We start from the raw sequence: 14,639 nt of genomic DNA on the forward strand, positions 1-14,639 counted from the left end.
TCATACTTCGATTATTTATCGTATATTTACTTGACTCTACGTCGAAGATTTTTGAAATTATTATTAATTAATATCGATTATTACGGAGACAAAAATATTGTCATACTTCTATTAATTACCAGAGACTATGTATTTATTATATTTTTACTAGACTGTGCATCAAAGATTTTTGAAATTATTATCAATTAATATCAATTATTATGGGGACAGAAATATTGTCACACTTCGATTGTCGGAGTCTATATATTTATCATATTTTTACTCGACTGTGCATCAAAGATTTTCGAAATTATTATCAATTAATGTGGATTATTATGGAGACAAAAATATCGTCATACTTCTATTAATTACCAGAGTCTATGTATTTATCATATCTTTACTTGACTCTGTATCGAAGATTTTTGAAATTATTATCAATTAATATCAATTATTATGGGCACAGAAATATCTTCACACTTCGATTATCGGAGTCTATATATGTATCATATTTTTACTCGACTGTGCATCGAAGATTTTTGAAATTATCAATTAATATCGATTATTATGGCGACAAAAATATCGTCATACTTCGATTAATTACCAGAGACTATGTATTTATTATATTTTTACTAGACTGTGCATCAAAGAGTTTTGAAATTATTATCAATTAATATCGATTATTATGGCGACAAAAATATCGTCATACTTCGATTAATTACCAGAGACTATGTATTTATTATATTTTTACTAGACTGTGCATCAAAGAGTTTTGAAATTATTATCAATTAATATCGATTATTATGGCGACAAAAATATCGTCATACTTCCATTAATTACCAGAGTCTATGTATTTATCATATTGTTACTCGACTGTGCATCGAAGATTTTTGAAATTATCAATTAATATCGATTATTATGGAAACAGAAATATCGTCATACTTCCATTAATTACCAGAGTCTATGTATTTATTATATTTTTACTAGACTGTGCATCAAAGATTTTTGAAATTATTATCAATTAATATCAATTATTATGGGGACAGAAATATTGTCACACTTCGATTGTCGGAGTCTATATATTTATCATATTTTTACTCGACTGTGCATCGAAGATTTTTGAAATTATCAATTAATATCGATTATTATGGAAACAGAACTATCGTCATACTTCCATTAATTACCAGAGTCTATGTATTTATTATATTTTTATTCGACTGGGCATCAAAGATTTTTGAAAGTATTATCAATTAATATCAATTATTATGGGGACAGAAATATTGTCACACTTCGATTATCGGAGTCTATATATTTATCATATTTTTACTCGACTGTGCATCAAAGATTTTTGAAATTATTATCAATTAATGTGGATTATTATGGCGACAAAAATATCGTCATACTTCCATTAATTATCTGAGTCTATATACTTATTGTATTTTTACTCTATTATCCGTGTGTACTATTATTTATTTATTTATTTATTTATTTATTTAGAAGTATCGCCACACTTCGATTATTTATCACATCTTTACTTGACTCTGTATCAAAGATTTTTGAAATTATTATCAATTAATATCGATTATTATGGAGACAAAAATATTGTCATACTTCTATTAATTACCAGAGACTATGTATTTATTATATTTTTACTAGACTGTGCATCAAAGATTTTTGAAATTATTATCAATTAATATCAATTATTATGGGGACAGAAATATTGTCACACTTCGATTATCGGACTCTATATATTTATCATATTTAGATATTAATTAATTATTTAGATATTATTTAAAAAATTATTTAGATATTAATTAATAACGATTATTACGGAGACGGAAATATCGTCATACTTCGATTATTTATCATATATTTACTTGACTCTACGTCGAAGATTTTTGAAATTATTATCAATTAATATCGATTATTATAGAGACAAAAATATAGTCATACTTCCATTAATTACCAGAGTCTATATACTTATTGTATTTTTACTCTATTATCCGTGTGTACTATTATTTATTTATTTATTTATTTACCTGTTAAAGTATCTTTATACACAAATAATATAAAGAATCTCCATATAATAAATCTTACAAACGGTATAATTAATATTACCAAAAAATAACAGATGTCCACAATAGTTATATACTTATATTATATACATATATTATGTAAGTTGTAATAATCTTACGTTGTCCAAATTCCTCAAGAAGGTAGTATAATAAGTGGAGAAATCTAGACGATCGGAAAACCTGTTGACATAATTACACGATTAATGCAGTTACACGAACCACATAAGGCTATAACGAAACTCCGTGCGTATAATGCCATAATGTTTTCTCACAGTGAATCTCGGTATAATTCAATTTAACATACACGGTATTTCGCTGGTAATACATAATATTATTACACACTGTTATTACCTGCAACATTGGAAACGCGAAAATAATCGAAATTATTGCCTGTATATATTTTTCAGTTTCGTAATTAGCATGAACGCGTTATTGCCTTTGCCAATGTTGACGCGGTTTCGTAGATAGAAATAGAACCGTCCGTGCCTATTTATTTTCATCGTAACACTCGAATTATTATCGTCTATGTATTTATTTTTTACCCCGCTATCTGTATGTACTATTATTATCTGTACATTTAGGTACACATTACAGTCCTAGCGTTATCTACCCGGCCGCGTGTTTTTCGTAAATCGCTTCAAGATGCGCGCCGTATCTTTGTTCGCGCGTGTATTCGTCGTGTGCCATTGTGTCGCGGGGAAAAAGCAGCGAAAACAGATGTTACGCATATGCGTGAACGATCGAGGAAGGCCACGTCTCGATAACTCAGGTTCACGGTCCTGTTCTCTCTTCGAGCCCCCGCGTTATCAGGTGTCGCGATCCTTATTGCGCGAAAGTGCAGTAATTAGCAGCTCGGCGAGTATTCGGTAAACAGATTATGGCCTCTGACGGTAGTGGCCGGGGTAACGGGTGAAAATTATGCAACGCTGCTGGCCTGGCCTATTTCGGTCTGACCTTAAGCCGCGCGAAAAATGGTCCCAAGCGTCGATTATGTTTACAGACCGCTCGAGGAAAACGATCCGACAACTTCTTAAAGCAGAGACCAGATAGGGTACAGATGTCTCTTGATCTTGTTAACCCCCTCCGTGTCAAGAACGTGCACGTAAGTGTTCGAAAAATATGCGACCATGCACGGCCAACGTATACTTATCGATAAAAGTTTGCACATTTGCGGCCACATGTTCCCGAGACGGAATACATGGCCTGTTGGAACGTTATCCAACGTTTCGGAGATTAAATTCGACGTCTCTTACCAATGTTTCGAGAATGTGAGGAAATAAATATCGAATAATAGCTTTGCGCTATAAAGGAATTGCAAATCGAAGCTTTTCTTTTGATTTTAGAAGCTCGTTGACACTTTGAAACGAAGGAAATCGCGTGTTCGTGGCAGAAATGGAGGAATAAAATTATTTTGTTACGATATTTTGGTTGATTTTAATATATGGTTATTTAATATGTAGTTATTTAATAAATATAGTTATTTAATCGATCGAATATTATACGAAATATTCGAATTCTCAAATAAAAATCGATAAAAACGAAAAAAAAAATCTGGAAAAGGAAAAAATAATTAACCCTTTGCACTCGAGAGTTGCACCATTTAATCAGATTCTAAAGATCGACGTTAATTAATATATCAAATTTAAAATTACCTAACTATCTGTGGAATGTCGAAGAAAAATAATTCTACGTCTTAATTTGCATATGATTTCTCATTTACCATTTTAAAAATATCCTCGACTCTATGACAGAAGGTCTTCGAATTACTATTTTTCTGTAAAGTTGTCGAGTGCAAAGGGTTAGTATATAGTTTTAGATTCGTTGTTTGACACGTTCCATACCAGGTGTGCCATTTGTGGTACACGTTAAATTAAATGGTACACGCAGACATATTTATTTAATGCGTTGAAAACTTGTTTTATGACAAATTTAATTCTGGGAAAAATATATTTCCACTAAAACAATGAGGCATTATACAAAATGCAATATAGAACAAAGCACATAAATTAATTTAATTATTATATATACGATAATTATTAATTACATGTAATGATTGACTTTTTTAAAAGTCAATGCATAAAAATGCATATTCGGTCAATCGTTGCAAAACGTCACTATTTTTCTAATTCTTTTTACTAATCGAAAATTTTCGAACTGACTGACTACAGTCGAACAGATCGCAGCGCCACGTGTACCATAAATGGTACTCGGTGTGATAACTACTCTAAACAAGCTAATTACTTATGGATTGATGATGTAATGACGTATTGTGTGATAATATATCAATTTTTAGCCAAAACAACTAATGGTCTGAAGATCATGTTGGCTTGACACGGGACGTGTTAAATTGTGCCATTAAAATTGAATGGTTAAAATTGAAAATAGAATGGGGAGATAATATCTAGTATTCGCTGTGTGTGTAATAAATTACAAGCTTCTTCGTTTATTAGGCTCGAAAACAAGAACTATTCCTAATCTCAACCTAGACAAGAGTCTCGAAGATAATTCCTCCGTTGAAATAAACAAAAACAACCGAAATTCGAGGAATAACGCGTGATCTAGCTATTCGCGTAACTACCAGTTTTAAACAGAAGTCACGTTTCAATGGTGCATATCAAATTTACCAATTTTATCAATTAACTAATTGAAAGAGAAAAGAAGAGAAAATTTACCAAGAGAGAAAGAAAATAAATTTTTATCTACGACTAATAAAATGTACCAATTTTACCAATTTACTAAGAAAGAAGGAAAATAAATTTTTATCTACGACTTTTTCCTATAAAATCGCAAAATTTTTCGTGTGCTCTATTTCACAATCTCCAATGCTAGTAAAAGATATGTAAAACGAAAACGTTTACATAATAACCAGCACGCATAAATTAAAAGCGAAACAACAAACACAAAAATTGCGAAAATCTTCAACGGGGTTAACATGAATATTATAAATGATATACTATAACCCAAAAATTACATCGCCTTTCGTAATATCGAGTCTTGCTTTATTATTCAAAAATTCTTCAAAAATTCGAAATTCAAAAAATCGGCAATGATCATTTTCGATATGGATCCTCTATTTTATTCCAATCCTGTGTGATTTACGTGATCTCTCGCGATCTCGAGTGTCCACTTCCTTCGATTTTTCTTTCGAATTTTAATCAGGTGTAGATCCATCCTCGATATTCGATCGATCGTTCAAAATTTCTTATCTCTCTTTTCCCTTCGCCTCTTTCTTCCTTCAATGCAGCTTCGTATAACCTTCGTGTAATTACGTTTCGTTTATCACGCATTGCACGATGTGTCGCAATACAGCGGCAAGATTCGAGCAACGATAGACAAAGGTGGATCGCCTTAACAGCGATCGAGCGGGGTATCGATCGTCGGATCGATACCGCTTATTGTCTGCCGACCAATAAGAAACGCTTGCATTTTCGTCTTCTATTATTGATATTCCGTTGTCAATAGACTGGCAGATAATACTGTGGTGTGCTCACCGGCCCCGATAATCCTCGGCTCGATGTTTTCGTGAAACGGAACGAAACGAACCAGACGACTCAGGCGTGTCGGGATGACACGGATATCTGTGTCTTTATCGGTACATTGTTATTGCAAAATTCTGTGCGGAATCACGCCGATGAATCGTACTTGGCAATATCGGTACAGTCGGCGTGGGTCCGTTCGACCGATCGATTTAACCAACCCTTTGCACTGGAGAGGGGAAAGGGATTCACAATCAATCGCCATTTAATCCGATTTTAAAAATTAATTAATATAACAATATCGATATCAATTTTTGATCATGATTACTCCACAATATTAAATACTGTTAGTCTGGAAACATTGTTTGCACGAAGAAGAATAGCATAATCTTGTCTTTAATTTAATTAACCCTTCGCACTGGAGATTTGACTATCAGTCACCATTAGATAAAATTTCGAAGATCGATATTAATTAATATGCCAAATTTAAGGTAATGTAACGGTGTGCGAGCTATCGAAATCAAATAATTCTACGTGTTAATGATTATACGAATTTTTATTTATTAGCGAAAGAAATATCGCCAATTTTATAGCAGAAAATCTTTGAACTCCTACTCATCTTTAGCCAAAAGATCGTCGAGTGCAAAGGGTTAATAATCACATTGATTGCTCCTCTCTTCTTACGCAAATTAATTTCTATGTGCCAGAAGGTGGGTCCGTTCGACCGATCGATTTAACCAACCCTTTGCACTGGCGAGTGTAAAGGGCCTCAGTCGCCATTTAATCCGATTCTAAAAATTAATTAATATGATAATATCGATATCAATTTTTGATCATGATTACTCCACAATATTAAATACTGTTAGTCTGGAAATATTGTTTGTACGAAGAATAATAGCATAATTTTGCGTTTAATTTAATTAATAATTACATTGATTGCTCCTCTCTCCTTACACAAATTAATTTCTATGTGCTAGAACGTGTATCGAGATTTAGAGCAGGTTATCATATACATATGGATTAATTAATCCAATTTATCGTCTTATTACTGATTTGAACACTCTTTATAATCGTATAGATCTTTTTTATGGGTCTTAGCAAATTTTCAAAAGACAATTACACGGATGATTATTGGTTAAAGCTATTTCTCCTGAACAGAGCGTTTATAAGCACGTCCCTTCGGTGTTATGTTATGTAAAATTTGTTTGTTTTTCCTTTATATGTGAAATTTTATGTAAATGGACTACGCTCCGTTTATGAATAATAATAATAATAACAACAAATTTAAAATTACCCAGTGATCTATGGAAAGTCGAAGTAAAATAATTCTACGCCTTAATTTGCATACGATTTTTTATTTACCGTTTTGAAAATATCGTCGACTTTATGGCAGAAAATCCTCGAATTGCAATTTTTAAAAAATTGCCAAATTCATAGAGTTAATTTCTCTTTTCCATTAGTCAAATTTATTAAAATTTGTTGAAATTTAATTAAAGTAAGTCGTTTTAACGTCTCGTTTGGAAATAAAAATTTCTGGGATTCGTATATGATATGAATTAAAAAATGAATTACGACTGGGTTTAATTCCATTTAATTATGTACAATTTCTTTGCTTTCCTTTTATACGTGAAATTTTATGTAAATGGACTACGGTCCGTTTATGAATAATAATAATAATAACAACAAATTTAAAATTACCCAGTGATCCATGGAAAGTCGAAGTAAAATAATTCTACGCCTTAATTTGCATGCGATTTTTTATTTATGGTTTTGAAAATATCGTCGGCTATATGGCAGAAAATCCTCGAATTGCAATTTTTTAAAAGTTGCCAAGTTCATAGAGTTAATTTCCCTTTTCCATTAGCCAAAATTGTCAAAATTTGCCGAAATTTATTTAAAGTAATTCGTTTCAACGTCTCGTTTGGAAATAAAAATTTCTGGGCTTCGTATATGATATGAATTAAAAAATGAATTACGACTGGATTTAATTCGACTTTTCGCTACGTCGTCGGAGATAGTTCTATTTTATTGTAATATATACGGACGTGACACGAGATAAGAGATAAAATCATTTTTCTTGGAGTTTCGAGTCACACCACTTTCATAATTACCGCTATGTTTATCGATTGTTATTCGATGTTATTTATCGTGTCGCGATATCAGGCTCGCTCGATCGGTCTGGAAGAAAGAAAACACGTAATCTGATTATCTGACACGTCGCTGTTGCATTGTACTTTGTTCTTCAATTCACGTTTCTGCATTAACGTATCTCGAGCAATTCACATGTACACGCGTTCGATAATGATTTTTCTTTCTTCACGTTTTCGATGATTAACAAGGTCTTCCTGTTAATCTACCAATTGTAATAATCGTAAATTTTATTGATCCAAAAGAGGGAATTTTTTGGAAAATTGTTTCGAAGAAATTATAAAAATTTTTCACACGACGGATTCGTGATCTTATTTAATCTCGTTCCGAGATTATTTCGATGATTAACAAGGTCTTCTGCTAATAATCGTAAATTTTACTGATCCAAAAGAGGGAATTTTTTGGAAAATTATTTCGAAAGAATTATAAGAATTTTTCACACGAAGGCTTCGTGATCTTACTTACTCGCGTTTCGAGAAGGCTTTGCAATTTTTTCCCGGCATGCAATACAGAAAATTATTGTTTTATAGAGATAAAAGACGGGTTCGGATAATTGACACGATCGTGGTTGTTCCGTTTATCTAGAATGAGCGAGTCGAGAAGTACTTCTATAAGATCAGCGAAGTATGATTCGAGAGAACTATGGTTCGAAGTATAGAGCAGGAAAAAATTTCTAAATTTAAGAAAAACACGACATTTTGTATTTTAAATATCCATTTTCTCCTGTCGTCTTGCATTCCAAGCTTAACACTAGGTTCACGATACCTATTTCTACATATTTGACAGTTAAATTGACAGTCAAATTGACAGTCAGAGGAAACCACGTGTTTTTTTCTTTAACGATTAGTTTAATTTAAAAACAATTAAAATATTAACAGTCTTACTATAAGTTAACTAAATCTGTTACCATCTTATAATTCTAGCAACCCATCCATCAAATTGACGGATTCCGTAAATCTAGTGTTAAAAAGAATATCAAAACCCATAGGATTTTTCATACCCATAGTTTTGACGATAAAATTGAAACAGTATTTCCTGAAAATTCATTTGACCCATCAATTTCATATTTAATTAATCTATTCTCTCAGTGCCGTACAGTACCCAATTTATGCCATCTACTAAATCGCAGTCCAAACATAAGAAAAAATTTTTTAATTTAAAAAACAATCGTCATATCTACTCAAAATAACAATATTCCCACACTATACGTTTATACCTGCGAATACGTAAAATCTGTAAAAATTGCCTAGAAAGGTGGAAAAATAAATTTCTCCAGTCGCGTTAATGCCTTTAACGCGATCGGAAAGAGGCGAAGGTACAAAATGGTGGAGTAGTAGTACACAGCCAACCGCCTGCGAGGTCTTTACCCATTGTGTCCATTTTCCCTCTTAACCTTTCCGTCTAAATTACCCAGTGCTGGTAGTCGGGTCTCCAGCAGTGGTTGTAGCAGCCTTGTTTCAATGTAACCCCAAATATGGAACAACGCGATACGTTTTGCGTCACGGTATTGTTCGGTTGCAGAGCGGAGGGACGTTCATGCGGCATGGTAAGCCTTGTCTCTGTGTAACGTGCCTTTGAAACGGCGATTCGTGTGCGTGTCATTAGAGAAAATCTTTGTACCGCAGCTGTTTGGCATGATAACGCGGCCGGCTCGCGACCAGCCGCTACTTGTCACTGTTAAAACCGGATCGATCCGAGGGACAAACAGCTTTTATTATCGAGCTTTTCGACTTTGTATCAACATCGTGTATGGACAGACGCGTGGATCAGCTCGCGACTATCGGTCTTATCGGCATCGAAATTTAACCCTTTGCACTCGAGCATTTTTTCACTGAAGAAGAGTAGGAGTTCAAAGATTTTCTGCTATAAAAATGACGATATTTGTTTGAGTAGTAAATAGGAAATCGTATAATAATTAACACATTGCGTACGAGTGACGTGATATCTCGTCCTTAGCAAACCAAACGTTGTGGCCGGACGAGATATCTCGTTTTCAGGGTTCTTCGACTCAATCCATGATTTAACCCTCTATAGACCCATGTAATTTTCGAGTTACATGCTAATGTACGAGTATTTTATTAAATACTGCATTCGAAGTTATCGTCTTGATCACTCCAGTTCGCGATTTTTCTTTCCATATATTTATAATTATTTTTACAATTATTATTCGATCATAATAGGTTAGGTCCTCTATGGCCCCCTATGACCTTCTCTCCACAAGATGGCGTGGAAAATTATCTTGTCTATCTATTGCACATTATCTTGGCACAATAGTACAAACGTTGTTAATTCAATGTTCCAGTATGAATTCGTTATAATAAAATTGTCAAAACTGCTGAATTTATTGGTTGATATTTGTTGATTTTGTGTTACATACAATTTTTATAGTCACCCTTTGTACTCGATGATTTTTTGGCTAAGGAAAAGTCGGGGAGCTGATTTATGATAGGGTTCCTTCAAGAATGGTCCGTCATGGGACAAAAGCGTGACGCTGACCAGGCGCTGAGCCTATTGATGGCTGCTGGCTCGAAATTACCTAGCTATTTTTTGACGGTCACTAAAATTAATAAATATCCATCAAATCAATAAGAGAATAGATGTTAACCAAATAAGTAAATATCAGTAATAAAATTGTCAATTTTATAAAATAAACTCATGTTTTTGATCCAATATTTTAACAGCGACACTTACTCTGTTATCGACGAGTATACTCGTCAGCGTCACAGCTGGCTGGTTAACAGGAATTTAGATTTGTTTACGGGCAAGACGAAGGATATAGACGTATGCCATTTTTCGCGAACGTATTTTGGACATATATTTATTTGTTTATACGCCATTGGGTGGACGCTGAAAGAAGAAACGATTTTCGAGCGTTCGCAGCTTGTCAGGAGTTGTCGACCCAACGGGTCGTGACAGACACGGGACCTAGGGAACATGGGACGTTTGTCGATAGTGAAATGCGACCTTCGTCTGCGACAAATGCTCGATACGTCTCCCATTCATCGGGACACATGCTCGCTTTATGGAGTACCACACGCGTTCCAACGTTCTACGCCTTTCCCTTGTTCTCCGTCCACGTCGAGTTTCAATTTGTAGCTTCGACTACATCGTAACGCGGTAAATGGTATATCGAATGGCTCGCTTTTTACGTGACCCATTGCGTTACTCTGTAAACCGCTTTTTCTCCACGCGGCGAATTAAACGCGTAGTATATACAGCGATGTATCGCGTGTCATAAAAGGGGTGCCCTTAACGCGCACGCTGGCAGGATTTCAACTATCTCGAGATACGAATATTCGGGAAATTATATTTTTATTAAACGTCAAAATAAAACACATGACGAGAATAGCGGAATTCGGAAATATTACAGGGCAGCGGTATACGCCGGGAGGGAAAAAATGCGTTTATTTGCATTTAAATTAATTTAAAAAATTTACAAGTCATAAACGATGGCTCGAGGTTATCGAAAACGAGTTTGTCGAGAAGTTTCGGAGAAAAAAAAGAAATTGGAGGCGCCGGGCATCGATCCCGGTACCTCTCGCATGCTAAGCGAGCGCTCTACCATCTGAGCTACGCCCCCTGATAAGTAACCCTGGAATTCCATGAAAGTTAAGCAGCGAAGCGCCGATAACGTGACTCAATTTTTTACTCGATTTTTCGCCGATTCGCCGGTCTTGATTGACAACCGGTTAATTACGAACCGGCTGCCACCGATTACGTATAAGAATCGAACTATTGTCCTTCGAGAAATTCGTTTATCACCGGTCTCCCCCGTGTTAGTCATCGTTGAATCATCGTCTATGTATGTCAGATCGTTGCACTTAACCGAACCACGATGTCGCAACCGCGCGCGAGCATAATTGCAGATCGAAAATTCGATTTGGCGCGGAGTAGCGTAGGTCGCGGATCGCTGGCGGAAATGGCGGCGATAAATCGGCGCAACCGATTTCGTTCCCGAATTACTCGCGATTTTAACGGAAAATCGGTAAATCGGTAAGCAAATGCGTCTTCCGCAAGCTCGCTTCTTCTCGCTCCACGTTAACCGACAATACCGTCTCTATTGTCTCGAAAGCGTTCGCGAGGATGCGTCATTGGCGTAGGAATAAAGATGATCCAAGAGTGGTGCCACGTGCTAGAAACCGTGGCTCGTGCCATAAATGCGTTTAACACCGTACGATAACGCGCAGCTCGTGGAAAAAGTCGGCAACTCGGCTGACCTGAGTCATAGCTCGAACAAAGATACCTTTAATCGGTCAAAGTGTCTATACACGAGCCGGCTGGTACATATTTACACCTTTGAACTCCTTACGAAAACATCCCAATACTGCCACGCGTGTATACGTTACTCGTTTCTCCTGCACCGATATCGCAGATAACAGAGCCAACGTTTAAATTCAGATATATCTTATTTGAACGTCGAGGATCGGCAACTTCGTGCTACTTGCCGAAGATACGGAACGGAGGACTAGTCATCGGGGCCCCCTTGAAAAGCATAAAAGATGGTCGAAAAATAGAAAAGAAAGTCGAGGAGGAGCATTAATCCAGCCTGTCCCAGCTCGAGTCACGAGTCGCGCAACATGAAACCACGAAGGTGTCAGCCTCATGCGTGTCCACGAGTTTACGATCCTCCCGAATAGCCTGCGCGAGTTCCGTGGAGCATTATCGCGCAACACGAGGTATATAGAGAGAAAAAGGAGCAAAATGGAGCGAAAGAGGGAGAACTTCCCTCTTGATTTACTCGCTGTTCCGGAAACAGCCCGTTTCGCTTCCGCGCGGTTCTCTCGACGTCACGGGCCTCTTCCCCCGTGGTCATGACGATTCGCGTGTCTTCGACGCGCCCTCTATGCCTATTCCAACGGCCCCTGCACTACGCTCACTCCGCCATGGATTCGTGACCGTCCTTTATTTCGCGAGAACCACCGTAACGTCGCTTATCGGCCGTCGTTTCACGGTATAACCTCGTGGTGACTCACTCCCTCGTGACTCGAAGGTGCATCGGCGTCCTTCGTCCGCCATTGCCCGATTTTTCATCGGACGCGCTCGAGATAACCTCAGATAGGCGACGAAAAAATATTTCGAATATATATATTTCTTCCGACCCAGTTGTCAAAGGATTTTTATTTTATTTACAACACGGGTACACGGGAGTGGGGGGTGGTGGGGATGACGCAAAGGGAATATCCACGGACAGATAAGTCCGGCGAGTGTTTCGCAACCGGAGATGAACGCGACCCGTTAATCTACACCGGCAATTTGCAGCTCGTCGCAATGGAACGATAGTCGTTACAGGAACGTTTCATTGCCACGTAATACCTCGCGGGGCTGCGTGACTCATCGCCGCGAAAGGATTCTAAAGTGTTTTTGCATCGGTGGCCTTGATTCGCCGATTCGACGCCGCTGCACTCGGCACAGGGGAGAAAGAGAAAATGGAAGAACGTTAAATCATGGCGGCCGATTACACGCGTGGATCATCCCGCTATTTTCCGACGTCCCGGTCTCCTGTTCTCCGATTTTCGTCATCGAGAAATGATTAGAGAAAGGCGAAGGAATCGCCTCGGGAATCAGCCGATGCCTCGGTGCGTTCGACGATCCCATTGACCGTGTGTTGGCGATCGCGAGCTAACCAGTTCGTGCACGGAGTGACGGCAAGCGAGGCCATCTCGATGATTTCGCTGCCAGCAGCTGACCGTTGCGTCGGATAGAGAGCAGTCCTCTCTTCCGTTATAACGGCACAATGCGTGCGACCGGCTGAAAGCTACTGCACGCCGGGAAGAAGGAGCGAGAGAAAGAGGAAGAGCAAAAGAACGGGCGGGACAGAGACGGGGCCCGTCATCGGTAGCGGGTGAGGGAGAGGGAGAGGGACGGAGAGAACGGTCACGGGATAGACGGCGACGCGTGATAGGGTGGAGGGGCGGTTAGAAAAAAGGCGGAAAAGCGGAGAAAGCAAGAACAAAACGAAGCTACCGAGAGTGTTGCACGGTCGTTTGGCGTGGAGTGGGGAGCGGCGTACGGCAGGCAGGCAGACGGGCATAGACCGGAGAAAAGACAAGGATATACGGTGAGGGTTGAAGAGAGAGAGAGCGAGAGCGACGAACGTTAGAGGAGGGCGTGGAAACGGAGAAAAAAAGGCACGAGAGAGTACCGCGGCGAAGGGAACCAACGAGAGAAAGTGGAGGGAGAGAGACGAAGCGAGAGAGGGACAGTGGGGGTGGAGGATGGAGAGAGACAGTGAAGCTACGAGGGAGAAGGAAAAAGATAGGAAAACGGGCGTAGAGCGAGAGAGAGGGGGTGAATGGTGGATGAAAGAGGAAGAGAGAGTGAGCGCGCGAGAAGAGCGTACGAGTGTTGATGGCGGGAGTGGGGAGGGGGATATCCGAGCGACGGGGCCTATAATATCGTATGGCAGTGCCGTAACGAGAGGCGCTTTCCCGAACGTTGACCTCTTCGCGCTTCCAATACTAACCTCGCCCAAATGCCCGCTGCCGGGAATACGAAATAATAGAAACTTGGGTGTCCCTGATCGCCCCGGTGCGGTGCACGGGCCCGGCCCAGAGATCGTCGGCCTTCGTGGAAGCCGATTGACCGAGAAGATCTCGAAACCGCGGTTGCGCTCTCAACATCCTCTCCCTGCTATATACCGAGCTTCCACCGGCTGTTTCCGGGGGCAAGCTGCTCCGATCCCTTTAAACCGCCTACTTCTGGGAACTCGGCTCGGGTCGACGTGCTCCGAGTTTTTTCCCTCTCGCTTTACCGGGAAATCGTAACGAGAAATTGATACGATCGCTCTTGGAACAACGAAAGTATCGTAATAAGTTTCTCGAGCGAATTTCCCTTGCAAGGTTCCGTCGATACGGCGTCTGCGCGTATCGATCGTCGAGGTCGCGATTTCCCAGTTCGGAAAATCCCGTTCCGCGAACGCTCGCGGCGATCGATACCGTTCGTTTCAGCCTCTCGAACGGTCTCG

The 14,639-nt window shown here is 38.5% G+C and overlaps 1 non-coding gene across 1 annotated transcript; it reads right to left on the minus strand.

The window, feature by feature from the left end:
* Positions 1–11,182: 11,182 nt before the first annotated feature.
* TRNAA-AGC (transfer RNA alanine (anticodon AGC)) lies at positions 11,183–11,255 on the minus strand. Its single transcript has one exon. It is a non-coding gene; the product is annotated as a tRNA-Ala (tRNA).
* Between the last annotated feature and the right edge of the window lie 3,384 nt (positions 11,256–14,639).

This window comes from Eufriesea mexicana, unplaced genomic scaffold (genome assembly GCF_001483705.2).
Source record: "Eufriesea mexicana isolate 0111107269 unplaced genomic scaffold, ASM148370v2 scaffold2837, whole genome shotgun sequence".
Taxonomy (NCBI): Eukaryota; Metazoa; Arthropoda; class Insecta; order Hymenoptera; family Apidae; genus Eufriesea; species Eufriesea mexicana.